The sequence below is a fragment of the Diadema antillarum genome, unplaced genomic scaffold (genome assembly GCF_040938485.1).
Source record: "Diadema antillarum isolate AM-2024a unplaced genomic scaffold, OU_Dant_1.0 scf00000103, whole genome shotgun sequence".
Lineage (NCBI taxonomy): Eukaryota > Metazoa > Echinodermata > Echinoidea > Diadematoida > Diadematidae > Diadema > Diadema antillarum.
In genome coordinates this window covers 2920407-2936483 of record NW_027270992.1, presented here as the reverse complement: position 1 = coordinate 2936483, position 16077 = coordinate 2920407, and the positions used below count along the sequence as shown (strand labels likewise).

Sequence of the window (16077 nt, the reverse complement as noted above, 5' to 3'; positions counted from 1 at the left end):
CATAAGGCAGTTTCGAGCAATGTTCATTCGAGTAGAACTCTAAGAGTACAGTATCCTAATATCAAAACTAATTCTTGAAAATATGAAACATGGCGCATACTGCGTGATTTAAACTAATTACATAATGAATACTTTTAAAAATACCCCCTTTGATATGAATGAAACAATTCCGCATTTTTCACTAAAGTGCTGATGTTTTCTTTGGTCAATATTATAAGACATGACTCATACGAATGAAGAAGCATACATGTAGCCCCCCTAAGGTATTGGTTGTGCATGAGACTCATTATCAGTGTCGAGATGTTACTTTTGAAAAGACACTCGCAGCTCGCCGCTCGCGCGCTGTGTGTGCGTGTCCTCAAAATAGTGAGCTGCCTTTGAAAAAGGCTAGGGTAAACCGGGGGCGATCGGGCTTGATCGAGTTGATCTGATCGGCAGTATGAACCCACCTTACCATGAATTGAGTTCCCTTGATATGTTATTCTACAAAATAAGGGACATGTACCTTCCGTCTCAATTTCCCATAACGCATAAAAGTACACGAGGAACTCGTATCTGCGTGGAAAGAATTGGGGACGATTGTGGCATAATTCCGCTCGTGTTATTCATCTGAACAAATTAAAACAATGATCAAGAACAAATATGATATTAAATGTTGCAAGATTACGTCAAAGAAGCGTAGACAAACGTATATAGCATAATTATTTAGTTTTATAAAGCTATACTTTTAGTCTGCAATTGATGGTAAAATCATACAATAATTATGATTATAATGATCAGTTATTTAAATCATTTACCCATTTTGTACCCGCAGGGACCGAATGGGTCCTGTTGAAAGTCTATGGTGATTTCAGAGTCCTAGAGGCATTGGCTAAATTTAGTCACAGAAGACTAAGTTGACATTAAAAACAAAACAAAACAAAAAGACACACACCTGCTCGGGAAAGGATATATAGATACAGAAAATGCTAGTTTTTCCTGCCTAAATCAATGCCTCAATTGAAATGGCAGATAGCCAAAATATAGACGCCTATGCGACTGACCCCAATTTTCGAGTATTGCTTCATATTAAAGGGATAGTACAGTATTGGTGGAGATGAGAATTGGGCTTTTAACTTTTTGCGAGATACCAAGGAAACACTTATTATATAGTACAGAGCATACCATTTTAAGAGGAATTCAAAGTTTATTAGGTAAAAATCGGGTTTGGAATGACTGAAACATCCAAAAACAAAGTAAAACAAAGCAATCGTGATAAAGTGTGGGACCAACACTTTAGTAGAATTGCTCTTTTTTGATATCTCAGCCATTTCAAAACCAATTTTCATCAATAAATGTTGAATTCCTCGAAGAATTACATGCTCTTTCATATTTCATAAAATGTTTCTGATTATCTCACCATAAAATGTTAGAAACCTGAAATTAGGTCTCAACCAAAACTGTACGATCCCTTTAATGTTAGAGTTCTAATTTATTTTTTTTTCAGCCAAACCAATAAACAAGCATTAAGATCGTGCAAATGCCATTTTCTGCCCATGAAGAAAACCTACGGGCAGAAGTAATTGGCTCACCTTCACGGATTGCACTGAGGCATACACTGAGCTTTGCAAAACCAAGATGGAATTTGGACAGAGATAAAAACTGCCTTTTCTTTCTTATGTAACAGCCGTTATCTCGGAGGCAACCACTATAATAACCCGAAAAGCATCGACAAAAGAAAAGTTGCCATCACATCAACTATCATTTCATGACGCAATAATCAACTGAAAAGGGGCATAAAATTATCTGTTTATATTGTGCAGATATACATATACATGAAAGTCTACATATACAGCTATTAAGCAACCAATAAGTGAACTTAACGAAGATTTCAGCAAACAGCAATCTATCGGTGTTCAAGCACAGTATAAACAGTATATCAGCCATGAGGGGCAGAAGATCATCTCTTACCACCTCGGTATTCGTTGATCATGACCACCCTTTCAGTTCTGTTCTTGTAGTTTACAACTGTCCTGAACGCTCCGGCTCTAGCAGCCCCTCCGGTTTGTCGGTTGAAAGTTGCGCGTAAGCTGACAGCGGCAGTAAATGTCTTTTTGTTTACGCTTGTGTCTTCTGGTAAACCTGAATCATGCCAGTCTTGGCCTGCTTCAGTCACCCCATGGCCGGTCTCCCCCGGTCCGGTGTCAACCTCTCGGCCGATGTAAAATTTGATGGAAGGATGGCTTAGGTCTTCGATCACGTAGGGGCCGAAGAAATTTTGTGCGTTATCTGTAACTCCAGCATTGTGATTGTATGTCGCCATATCAACGATGTGCACTGGAATTTAAAGCAAGGATCAACGCATGTTAGTGGACAAGTAAGTGGATGGGAAAAAAAAATGTGTTCGAAAGTTTGAATAATAAGAACTTTGTTCAGAGATCAAAAAGTAAACATTGTGCTTGCCTCAGACAAATCTCGGTTCATTTTAGTAAGTGATGAATATCCTATTAACAAGAGACATGCTTTTAAACAACTTATTTACGCCCGAAAAGCACACAAACACACATCCGCACCCACACACCCACTCATACTCACAAAAATGCAGTTTACCTTGCTTGAATTCCACAAGATATAACGTTCCTACCGTGTCATTTGTGAAAGTACCCTCATGATGCAAGCATATTCTTTTGAGTGGGTATACCTCCACTTTTTTTTTTTTCGCAGAGTGTATTAAAGTGTGTATGTATCTTTTTTTGTACTGATCATGTAGACATGAACATGTTGTTAATCCTGTCTGGTTATCTATATTTTCAACGACTCGCATGTCAAAATGACAATGTTGTTTCTTGTATATTCTGTTGAAAAAAAAGTGAAAATAAAGTTTGAATTTGAATTTGAATTTGAAAGCAACGTTGTATTTTTTTTTTATTTGCAAATGTCATTCCCTGTGGCATAACATCCTGACATTGATACAACAGTCTGGTTAGATTTTGCTATAAAATAAATGTGATCAAACATGATTGCAATAAGCCTTTAGACCCAAGTATGGGAGTGTTATCATAATACATGTAGTGATGACATTTTGACCCTGTCACGAGACCTAATACGACAATAGTCCCACTCTTTTGTCAATATTACGAAATACTTACGTGTTTTTGAATAAATCAGTCACAAGCCGATTCTCTCTTCAAGTTGATTCACGAATATATAGACTCTATTCATATATGACAACTTTATCATCATTGTAAAACAACAAATGATAAATTTATTTCTTGGTTTGCGGGTTGTTTTCACAGTAAAATAGCCCGTTGATTACAAGATGAATAAGGCAATGAGGTCATTACTTTACTGGTCTCCCATATTTTTTCACATAAATCTTTACTGACAATATTTTTCTATATGAAAAAAAGAAGTGAAATAGAACATTACAATCACTCTCAAAGAAATTACTCTGAAATGATTTGTTTGCAGGTTTTAACAAATACGTGAAGAAGCCGTATAATTAACGAGCCTGTGAGAAATGTGTAACTCAATTCACTTCGTACCTTGACACTGGGGACCATACCAGCCTGTATCACAGCCTCCTTGACGGTCACAGGAACCAGTCACTGGGTCACATTGGTTGGATGACGCACTACAGTGACAAGTCTGCGTGCAGTCCGCACCGTATGTACCGGCAACACATCCTTTTTTTTTTGGGGGGGGGGGGGGGGGTGTCACAAGAGAGAACCTTACTTGACTTTACTAGCATATACCATTTTCTGACACTCAACAAATACAACAAAGCGATGTCAGTGGATGTTTTCGTGCAGTAAAGGAGAATAAAACACAGTGAAGCTTGTACGTAAAACATACACGTTTACCGTGGCCAACGCTAGAAACCAAATTATGTTTGCATACCAGGACCCCGTTGCTAGAAACAGGACTTGAGATAATAATAATAATAATAATTGATATGATTTATATAGCGCCAAATCCACTCTGCAGAGTGCTCTAGGCGCGGAAGGAAGAGAAAGTGACGAAGTAAAAGACATACAAATATCAAGTACATGTAATGAGTAATCAAATTGAGGCTTTAAACAAGTGAGTTTTTAGACTGCTTTTAAAGGAGTCTGATGAAGAACAATTTTTAACGGCTGAAGGTAAGTTATTCCATAAGGTGGGAGCAGCATGGCCAAAGGCACGTGTGCCCCATATTGTAGTGAATCTTGGAATTATCAGAGAACCGGAGTTGGATGAGCGTAAAGATCTAGCAGGGATGTAATTATGGAGTAAGTCAATGTTATACTGAGGAGCAGCGCCCTGAATGCAATGAAAAGTCAAAAGTAAAATCTTAAAAATAATGCGATCTTTGACTGGTAACCAATGAAGTGATCTCAAAATAGGGGTGATGTGAGTGTGCTTCTTGGATAGTGTGATGATGCGTGCTGCCGCATTTTGAAGCCTTTGTAGCATGGAGAGCTGAGTTTGTGGTAAGTTAAATAAGACAGAGTTTCCAAAATCGAGCCTAGAGGATATCAAGGCATGGACTAATTTTTCGGTAGAAGAGCGGTTCAAATATTTTCTAATGAAGCCGATATTACGAAGTTGGTATCTTACAGATCTACAAATGCTAGAAACTTGATGAGACATAGTCATATTACAATCTAGCATTACACCCAGGTTGCGACAGGTTTGGGACACACTAATTGACATGCCGGAAAAAGAGATGAAATTAATGTCAAGTTTACCTAATTGTGTCTTCGAACCAAACATTAAAAACTCAGATTTATCCGTATTCAATTTCAAAGAATGTGAGTTCAGCCATGAATAAACATCGTTCATTGCATTCTCAAGCTGACTCAAAGCATGTAAGGCATCGGCCTGGTTAGGTTTGAAAGACAAATACATTTGAATGTCGTCAGCGTATATGTGATAATTAATTTTGTGCTGGCGCAATATGTGTCCCAGGCTAATAAGATAGATGGAAAACAAGGTGGGCCCGCCCACAGAGCCCTGTGGAACACCGCATTTGAGAGGCATATCATTTGATTTACAGCTGTTGACATACACTGCCTGTGAATGGCATGAAAGGTAAGATTTAAACCATTCGTATGCCTGACCTTTTACACCAAGAGATTGGAGGGTGTTTAACAAAATTGCATGATTAACAGTATCGAAGGCGGAGGACAAATCAAGTAAAATCAAAGCAGTGACATTTCCACGATTCCACGGTCCGAGATCAAACACAAGTATCGCCTGCGTTTAATCTCTGCGTTCCATTACTATAAGAGACTTCCTAAAGATTGGAACGCAATTTGCGTTTGATTCTCTTAATATTTTCAGATGTAATCCTTGTGGACGGGGGAAAGTCTGAAAGTAGCCGAAATAAATTCCTGCAAATAGCAAGCGCATCGTCTGTACATCCAAACGACACGGCGGCGAGTGTGGTAAAGAACGCTAAAATACACACACAAATATATATATATATTAGATGGCTTAGACAGTTTCTGGTATGTGATTGGTCGAGAGTTCATCATGTGATGCTGTTTGCGAGGATCGCAAATGTTATATTTTCCCAGCTCGTTATATTGACCAACTGGTCAACTGAATATATTTTTTCCGTGTGTGTCGCCCTCTTACGGTTGAAAAACAAACAATTACACCAATATAAGGGTGTGGGACCACGTCGGTAACTGGGAGGAGCAAACTACTATCGATAACTGCAGTCTGGATCGATATACTAGTAATCTGTTCCCCCACTCACCCCCCCCCCCCCCCCCCCACCACACACACACAAACACACACACACGATACGTGAGAGAGTAGACGGCACGGCGCGGCGCGGAGTAGCGTCATGCGCTGAACTAGGCCTGCCTGGTATGTGTGGATGGAATTCGGGAAGCTAAACGTTGTACGTACAGTGTATAGGCTACCCAATGTACACGTACCGTTTACGGATGCACGTATCATTCGGCCCGCGAAGTTTGGATTCACACTTCAAAATGGAGCCCCGTTTTGTCTATAGTAAACAACGACGAGCTCGATAAAATTTTGGAGGATAAGGAAAACATGGCCTAAACCAAGCGAGTTAATAGTCTATGGTTAGAGACATTTTGTTCAGTTCAGTTCTTAGAACGAGGGCAATTCATGCATCTTTGTATTGACGTAACTTAACGACGAGTTAGACTAATGTTAGATCCAGGCCTAACGTTACATCGAACCAAACCACGGTTGTGGAGGACTAACTGTACGACACCGAGCAGACTGGTTTGCAAATCACTGTGTTTCTACAATGTTCATTTCTACAACAGAGGGGGGGGAAAAAAGACTGATTTTGAAATTGCTGCAGATTCCTGATGACAGAAGGTAACGTAAGCCTAGGCCTACGTCTATTACAGTTATAATAGAGTCTATCTAACGAGTTAGTAGGCCCTATAACATTTATAAACATGTAGAAGGTTCTATGTGTTAGACTCAGAGCTAATTAGAATGTAGACATAGAATCTAACGTTAGATATATACTTCTAACGTTAGGGCCTAACTTAGTTAGGTCTGTAGAAACAAAAATGTCAAAATGATAAAAATTGCCCAGTAGGCCATAACGTTCAAGGCCTAAAGTCAGATTTGTTTGTGAGTAGATTTTCTAGGCCCTAAAACATCTTTTGGACCTGATCCTAATTCAACTGTAACGTTAGGGCACTAGCGTCGTTACTTGTTTGAGCCTAACGTTACGTTAGTACTGTAGACCCTAGGGCCTCTGAGCCTAGCAACTACACAGTCCAGTCGCCGCTTTACAACTACAAAATCGCGACAGCGCGCACACAGCGTCTGGTCGGGCTAACATCTGCGTATAAACGGTTAGGCTACAGTATTATACAAATGATGCACAGGATAGAGTGCGTTAGTGTAGGCGTAGTGCACTCGAGGGTATTTACAATTGTGAAACATGCACGAGGCGAAGCCGAGTGCATGTTGCACTACATTGTAAATCCCCGAGAGTGAGCTACGCCTTCACTAACGCCACGAAATAATCCTGTGCATCATTTGTTTTATAAAATGGGTCGAAAATTCGAAAACTAACATCATTTTTCAGCGTTTTTCACGTACCTTTGTGGGTCAAGACGTCCGAAGATGTTCGTCCCAAACTTTTACGCACGTCGCACTCGCGGAAGTCCCGCACATACAGTATAAGTATAATGGGGGGTTGGGTTTCCGGACACCCGCATGAAAACTTACTTATTTTACATAGAATATGCACCCTTTACCTTAAAGACTTGATATAGACTCCTCATATAGGCCTACTAGACAACATACTCTGAAAACGGCGTGAGAATTAACCTGCTAAATCGTTGGATTTGCTCTTCAAAGTGACTCATGTACGCGTCCGGTCCCAAAACGCTTGGTCTACTGTACTGTACAAAGTGTACGTATAGTACATGTACAGTATACGTACGTACGCCACATATTACTAGTATGTTATGCACAAGGGAAGACAGGCCGGCCGGCCGGCAGCCCGAACTAGAAGTTGTTTACAGGATTGACAGCGCGTACGCGTATGCATGCAATTCATCAAAGGAGCCGCCGCGCGCACAGACGATCGGCAATCTACCATGCGCTTCGGGAAAATATGAATCACGTGGGAAAATATAACTCCCTGGCGGTCCAAGATTGTTACATTCCACCCCGTACCAGTCAATATCTGTATATATATATATATATAATATATATATATATTTAGAATACCTTGGGTGATGTTTTGCTGAACACTACCATAACTACTTTATGATTAAAATGACTAGGATGCCTCGATATGCGCAAAAATTGCTTGTACGAAAAATAATTCACGTTATGCTGACTTCAGTCCCTGACAAACATATTTTGCAATATGACGTTGATATCAATAAGTGGGCCATTTAATCATCTAAAGTTGTGGTCATGTGGTGAGTTCATCGGTCAGGAGTTTTTATGATCGCATTTATTGCAGCTTGTAATTTACACCTTGGATAATTTCTGACATGTGCGAATTGCGAGATCTTTGATATAAATTCGAGCGTCAAATATCATACTGCAGAGAAAAAAAATATCGCCAATTATTACAACAGAAAGTGAATGATTTCAATTCGCGGGGTTGTCATGGCAAGATCACACACATATATATATATAAATATATATATATATATATATATATATATATACGGCATTACACGTATCATGGTAAGGTTAACAGTACACAAGCATGCTTTTCAGTGGACCTCTTATTTGTTTTTCCCCTCTAATCATAACTTTGTATTTTGCCGGTATGCATGTCTATTTTTTATCTGTAAACCATTATCTATAATGTTAAGTTGAAACATGCCTGTTTTATAATTCCTGATCTATTCTGTGTTATGTTTTGTTTGAAAAAAAAATAAATGGAGAAATAAATAAGTATGAATTATTGCATTGTTTTAGCGGCTGATTTTACTTTACATTTTCAACAGAGCTTTGTTGAACAAAATACTACTAGTGGTACTGGTGGTGCTACAACGTCGGCTCAGTTTTATTGACCATTACTCTCTAAAAAAAATCGAGAGAAAAATTTTCACTCTTAAAGGAGTGAATACAAAAAAGAGTGAATTTTGAGTGAAATTGGGGTGAATTTTGAGTGAAAATGTTCATTTTCACTCGTTTTAGAGTGACGTCAGGGATCACTCCAAAATCTTCGAGTGATCCCTGAGGTCACTCCAAAATGAGTGAAAATGAACATTTTCACTCGAAATTCACCACAATTTCACTCGAAATTCACTCTTTTTTGTATTCACTCCTTTAAGAGTGAAAATTTTCAGTCGATTTTTTTTAGAGAGTACGAATCAAACGCAAAATTTGGTTTGATTCATCAAAGTTGATAACACAAAGTTGCATGGCATTTGGGAGAATTGCGTTTGATTTTTTCAAGCTGCATTTAATCGCGAAGTTTCTAGCAACGGGGCTCTGGGCAAGTTATGAATTAAAAAACCTGAGCTTTACAAAATCGAAACAAACAACTTAACGCACATAAACGAATAAGCCGCTATAAGGGCCAAACAGCGCATGACTCTGACTACTACATTGTATGTGCAAGGCCATGATATAGGATCGTTGTTACATTTCTGTTTTTTTTTTTTTTCGTCTATATGACATTACTATAGTCTCGATAGCAAGCACTGCGCAGTGGGAACTTGAAGGATAAAGTAGGAAAAGAAAATGTCACGTTGCTTACTCTCTACTTAGAAATACGATAGGGTCATTTTTCTGACTTGAAATAGCCCAAACGAAAGCAAAAGACCACGACAAAAGCAAAGTGATGAAATTTAACTTCGAAGATTAGATAGCTTGTAACTTGGAAATTACTCAAAATGTGACAACGCACAGTAGGGATAACGAGTGGTCGTTACAAGTCCAGAGAAAGGGAAGAAAAAGAACCGCCTAAAAAGGGGAGGGGTTGAAGCCTCAGATTTTCTCAGACTGAAATGTCATGTTTGATTATGGCGGATCCACAGGTGTCCTGATCGGGATGGGGGGGGGGGGTGAGTTGGAGGGTAAGTTTTCAATTATTTTCAGCATCTTCTTGAAAAGTCTATAACGAATTTTCACCAATATTGGTATATATGATCTTTAATATGATATGATCTTAATTTCTTTAAATAAGCACCCCCCCCACCTCCCATCGCCGAAAAGGTGTGTGTGTGTGTGGGGGGGGGGGGGGGTGAAGCCTCAAAGTCCGGTTTTTTTTTGTCATCTTTTTTTTTTCTCTATCGAAACGAACAAGATAGAGCTACGTTTTTAGTGCTATGAAAAAATGAATGAGTGAAATTTCATCTTTGATTATGGTAGATCCAGGGGTACCCTGATCGGATTGGACGGGAGCGGGGATAGGGAGGAGGCAGATTTTTCACATTTTCAGCATCTTCTTGCAAAAATCTACGCGGATTTTCACCAAACTTGGCTGATAACATCTTTACGGTGATAAACTGATGATATTCCTGGTATTTTTTTTTATCTTCTTCTATTAATAGAATCACATTTTAATGTAAAAAAAAAGCCATAGTGTGCTAGGCAGATTAATTTATGAATGTACTTTTCAGAGCAGGGGGAGGGAGGTGGACTTTCACATTTTCTTCTTGGAACCCGCACAGTATATTCGTCAAACTTGGCAGGTACAGTATATCAGTATTTATCGGGTGATAGCCCCCCAATTACTTGTTCAAATAAAGCACCTCTCAGGTCTATGAACGGAGCTGCCGACGGGGGGGGGGGGGGGGGGGGGGGGTTGTTTGGATGGAAATCAACATTTCTTGAAACCCTAGACATGAAAAGAGGGAAATTTAAACAAATTGAACTACCAATGATAGACCATAGTAATTCTATCACATTTTACAAGGTACTTTGATGACATTAAACAGGTCTGCTCATAACGGATGGGAGGGGGTGCCCTTCTTGTAGCCCCTGCTTTGGAGGGGGGGGGGGGGGGGGGTGTCAAATTAGACTTGTTGCACAGAGAGAGGCACCCTTGGATCCGCCAGAATCAAATATTGACTTTCAGTCACTAATGTTGTTTTTTTAAATATTTTTATATAGCACTGTCTTAGCTCTTTCTTTAAGATTCAAAATGCCGGAGATTAGGAAATCTGACGCTTCAACACTCCCCTCCCCTTCGGCGTGGGGAGGGGGTGCTCATTTTAACAAATTAAGATCAGTCGTGTATCACATAGATGTTATCTGCCAAGTTTGGGGAAAATGCGTCAAAGATTTTTCAAGAAGACCCTGGAAATGTAGAAAATCCCCCTTCAACTCATCCCCCAACCCGATCAGGGCACCCCTGGATCCGTCTTAATCAAATTTTTAATTTCATTTATCGATGTTTAAAGCAATAACTTAGCCGTATCTTTTTTCGGTTCGACAGAAGAAGATAAAAATTCCAGCGTTTAAAGACTCCGTGGCTTCGACGCCCCCCCCCCCCCCCCCGCTTTCCGGCGTTGTCGGGGGGGGGGGGGGGGGGGGCTCATTTAAATAAACAAGATTGTATCACCATAAAGATGCTAAATGTCAATTTTGATGAAAATCCGTTGTGGGGTTTAAAAGATAATGAAAACGGTAAAGGTTCATTACCAGTGTTGTTAGACATCAAGTTCATCTATATACAATGTACCATCAGGACGTAATACCGTTGACGCACGAGATTTTTACATTTCCCGGCAAAATTGACTTCTTTTTTACATTTGTCGTTGATACAATTCTCCAGATTCTTATATTTTCGGGCGAGACGTGTATACTGCATCTCCAGGCGTTTTTACAAATTCCGGCGAGACGTTGCAAATCCCAGTATTTTTTTCTTTTTACCAAATCTCGACCGTGTAAAGGTCCTGTTGATATATTACAATTTTGTTACAATGATAATTTGTAGTGGTGTATCGACTGGAATTATTGTCTTTGATTCAGCGTTAATTGTGCCCAGAGCTAGTGAGGGTTCCGATTCAATCAAAAGCGGCTGTCATTGCAATTGTATCATGAGACAGGGTATAAAGTAAGGCAGAGAACGTGAATTCGAAAATCAACTATCAGGTTCATGTAAAAACGAAGCACTACCTAAGAGGTATCCTTGCGGTATACCCTTCAAGTTAGTTCTTGGCTTTGTATTAGACTTTAAATTATTCAAACTGACAAAATGAGTTCTATTGTTGTAGTTACTCTTGAACCAATCCAAGGGCATCCCACGAATTCCAAAAAGTCTTAATCGTGTGTGATAGCTTTTGATTTTCATAGCTTATAGTGCCAATCGTAAGGCCTTTGAGTACTCCAAAAGATATCAACTGTATGTTACATATATTTGAGTTCGATCGCCTCTAAATTGTTAACAACAATTAAAGTTAAAAATGATTATTTCTCTATACGAAAAACAGATTTACTGTCATGTCAACAATTTCCAAAAAGTCAACTGCGATTGAAAAAAAAAAACAACAAAAACAAACTAACACGACCACAATGCAGTTGTTCTAAACAGATTTAATTGCACTTGTATACATACTTATAAACTCTTATTCCGTTTAAAATCTCAGAAAATTAGAACATTTTCCATTAATTTTTTATGTCCCTTAGGGTGATTTGAAACCAAAATAAAAAAAATAAGATAATTCAACAATATTCGACTGGCGGCGCAAGACACGAATTTCTTTCTATCATACCATGACAAAAAGACAACAAGAGACCCGCGGGTCTAGCGCTCACCTGAGTATCGCAAGTTCACCTTTCACGCAGTCACTAATCTGAATCATTCACAGCTCTACCAAAATTTGACTAGGCATTCTCAAGTAGAAGATGAAAATGTACAATAAGGGCCCAAGTTTTTTAAGATTCCTTAATTTGGGGAGATTGGGGCCCCCTGGGGCCCTCTGGGTGGGGCATTGTGCCCATTTTCATAAATTGAGATCCTCAGCCCCTAGGGATGCTACCTGCCAAGTCTGACGAAAATACATCATGAGGTTTTCAGGAAGAAGATGAAAATGTACAATTCAGGCCCCCATTTGGACCTTCCCAACCACCCCCCCCCCCCTGCCCCCAAGAGGGGCACCCCTGGATCTCCTATGAACAAACTTGAAACTACAGTCATTAATGTACTCACTCATAGTATTATCTTAGCTCTATAACTTCTGATTCTAGAGAAGATTTTTAAAGATTCCTTCATTTTGAAGGTTTGGGCCCCCCTTGGGGCCCCCTGGGTGGGGCATGGTGCCCATTTGAACAAATTGAGATCCTAACCCCCTAGGGATGCTACCTGCCAAGTTTGGTGAAAATGGGTCATGGGGTTCTCAAGAAGAAGATAAAAATGTACAATTTAGGCCCTATTAGGACCCCACCTCACCCCTCCCCTGGGTCCCAAGGGAGGCACCCCTGATTCTGCCATGAACAAACTTGAAACTGCAGTCATCAATGTACAAACTCATAGTATTAACTTAGCTCTATCACTTCTGGTTCTAGAGAAGAAAATTTTGACAGATTCCTTAATTTTGGGGCGTTTGGGCCCCCTGGGGGCCCCCTGGGTGGGGCATGGTGCCCATTTTAACAAATTGAGTTCCTAACCCCCTAGGGATGCTACCTGCCAAGTTTGGTGAAAATGGGTCGTGGGATTCTCAAGAAGAAGATGAAAATGTACAATTTAGGCCCCTTTAGGACCCTACCTCACCCCCTCCCCTGGGTCCCAAGGGAGGCACCCCTGATTCTGCCATGAACAAACTTGAAACTACAGTCATCAATGTACTAACCCATAGTACTAACTTAGCTCTATCACTTCTGGTTCTAGAGAAGAAGATTTTGACAGATTCCTTAATTTTGGGGGGTTTGGGCCCCCCTGGGGGCCCCCTGGGTGGGGCATGGTGCCCATTTTAACAAATTGAGTTCCTAACCCCCTAGGGATGCTACCTGCCAAGTTTGATGAAAATCAGTCTTGGGGTTTTCCAGAAGAAGATGAAAATGTAAAAAGTTTACGCACGACGCACGACGGACGACGGACGACGGACGACGGACGACGCACGACGGACGCCGGACGAAGGGCGATCGCAATAGCTCACTTGAGCCTTTGGCTCAGGTGAGCTAATAAGCGAATATATGAAGAAAGCAATCGGAGCATACACATTGTATTCTTAATTACCTGTAATGCAGTTAAGTCCTGACCAGCCAGCGGCACAGGAGCATCCATAGGGGTCTTGAAGGCAGAATAATGACCCTCGACAGTCGTTGTTTGAGGAGTCAATATGTCCACAAGAAACCGTGCAATTTTTTCCTACGTAGCCGTACGGGCAAGCTGTCATAAGGGAAATGTAAATCAAGTGCATGTAGTCATGGACACGTATTTAAGAAAGACAATCACATGTGTTTTTACACACCAACACTTCAAAATACAATTATTACTATGAAAATACTGTATAACGAGAGAATGCATGTTTATTTGAGCTATTTATTTGCGTGTAGCGCTTAACATTTACACTACGGGAACCTGGCGGCCGGTGTATTAAATCGATGGGCATGTCAGAATTTGGCACGGAACGAGCTTAAAAAATGCACAGGTTATTCGTTAAACATTGTATGTACAAATGCATTCGTCGAATAAAGCGCACACAATTTGTGACTTTGTACAGACATTGGCTAAATATAACCAATATAACTCTCTGATCTTAGCGGGAAATTGGTTCCTCTCCTGACCAACATAATCTGTGAATTTTCCCTCGTAGGTCAGGAGAACACTAGCTGTTCTGTATTTAAAATAAAGGGCAAACGATAATAAACCGTAAAAGAGATATACATTGTCCCAATCGATGGACCACATTTTCTTATTCTGAAAGAAAAAAAATGATATTAATTTGTGATGTATAAATGGAAAAGTGTCATTGTCACTGTCACTGCCCCAGTACGGCACCCAGTTGCATTGTGCATACGTGGTGTTGACTCGTAGATAATGCTGCGAAAAAAAAAAAAAAGCTTCCACGAGAAAATTGATAAAGGCAAAGGTGTCTAAAAGTTTCATAGTATTATGAGTAAAGCCATGTGAAGTAACAGCGATAACTTTGTCATCAGGACCCACAGAATCTTCAAAATGTAATCTGAAGTAGTGTATTATGCTTGGAAAAAGAGTCAAATGCACATTATTACTCCTTGCCAATGGAGCATTTTATGTTTCATACAGACAGAGACGTTTAGATCTATTTATCATAATTATAGTCCAGGCAAGAAGGCACGTGACCTAATTTTTTGATATATACACTGTTTTTTTTAATGGTTTCTTGTCAAATTGAGGGTGCTAACTCCAAATCTGATTGATTCCACTCACGTAACCTTGAGCATCCAAAATCCAAAATCCAAAAATCCAAAATAGCAGATATGCTAATTTGGCCGTGATAATCACAACAATGTGCATTTTATGACCAAGTATTCTACTAAACTTTGTACATTTCTGTTCCTAGAGTAACTCCATCTCCATATGCAAGAGAATTTTTCTTTTCATATAGGTACATTTAGTACTTAAAGCTCATTTTCAATTCAAATGGCCGCCATTCCTATGGTCATATAAAACATGTATGGTAAAAATTATGCATGGAAATATAAAACAAATTTACTGTATTTTCAGTTCTGTACCTACGCTGTTGTAAAGTGTTGCATGTACAATAGAAATATGTTGGGTGCCACTTACAATGTAGAGGGCCTACATGTATTTGTTTATTCATATGCAAAAATTCAAAAATGAACGCCACTCCTATATTCTTCTGTGCAATATGAATGACAAAAATATACATGGAATTAGACAACCAATTGCTTTTTTTTCTGTCATACAGCTACATTGTTTATCAAGATTTAGTGCTGTTCATATATCTGAAGGATGAATTGAACAAAATGTATTCTTTTGTGATACAAAAGTCCCAATTTGTCAAATAAATTAGGATTTTCACTAAAAATAAGGAATGGAGTTTTGAGTATTTAATATTCGCAAGCCTTACGATGTCTAATACAATTTCATATCTTTTTTTTTTTTTTGGTTTTCAACACCACATTAAAAAAAAATCAATATGCTATCGTATTGTATATGTGACCCTGCATGCATCACAAAACCAACAAAAAGTCGCCGGACATCGATTTTCAGTTAAGAGCAGATTCTGAGAGAGCAGACTCTAAGCTTTGAAATGATGTATAACTCAATTCAAATGGACTTCCCTAACCTACCTAAATACTTGAAAGAAAGTATACACTCTGGTCTCTGGAAACTGAGAAAAGAGGCTCTGAACTACATAGTGTATTCAAGCGCTTAATCTTTCTCTATTAAAGCAGCGCTAACTGTGCAATGATAGGGACAAAACAGGATGTCAACCACCGGAGCAACAACAATTAAGGGATTATCAGCTTAGGCTGAAATTGAGCATGTGCTATCAATTCTACTCACGTTCATTCTGTCCATGATTAATGCCAACTTACAAAGCAGTAGCATTATCTTTTAAAAAGTTATTAGGCTTAAACGTGAAGAGTGTACAAGGATTTTAAGGCATGAAAAGGGGCCTCTAATACATACTTTCCACAAAAAAGGGTGGTTGAAAAATTGCTGGAAACACACTTTCC

General features: G+C 39.4%; 1 pseudogene; it reads right to left on the bottom strand.

Annotated features, from left to right (window-relative positions):
* Positions 1-16077, bottom strand: part of LOC139719016 (uncharacterized) — a 120046-nt pseudogene that overhangs the window by 76007 nt on the left and 27962 nt on the right.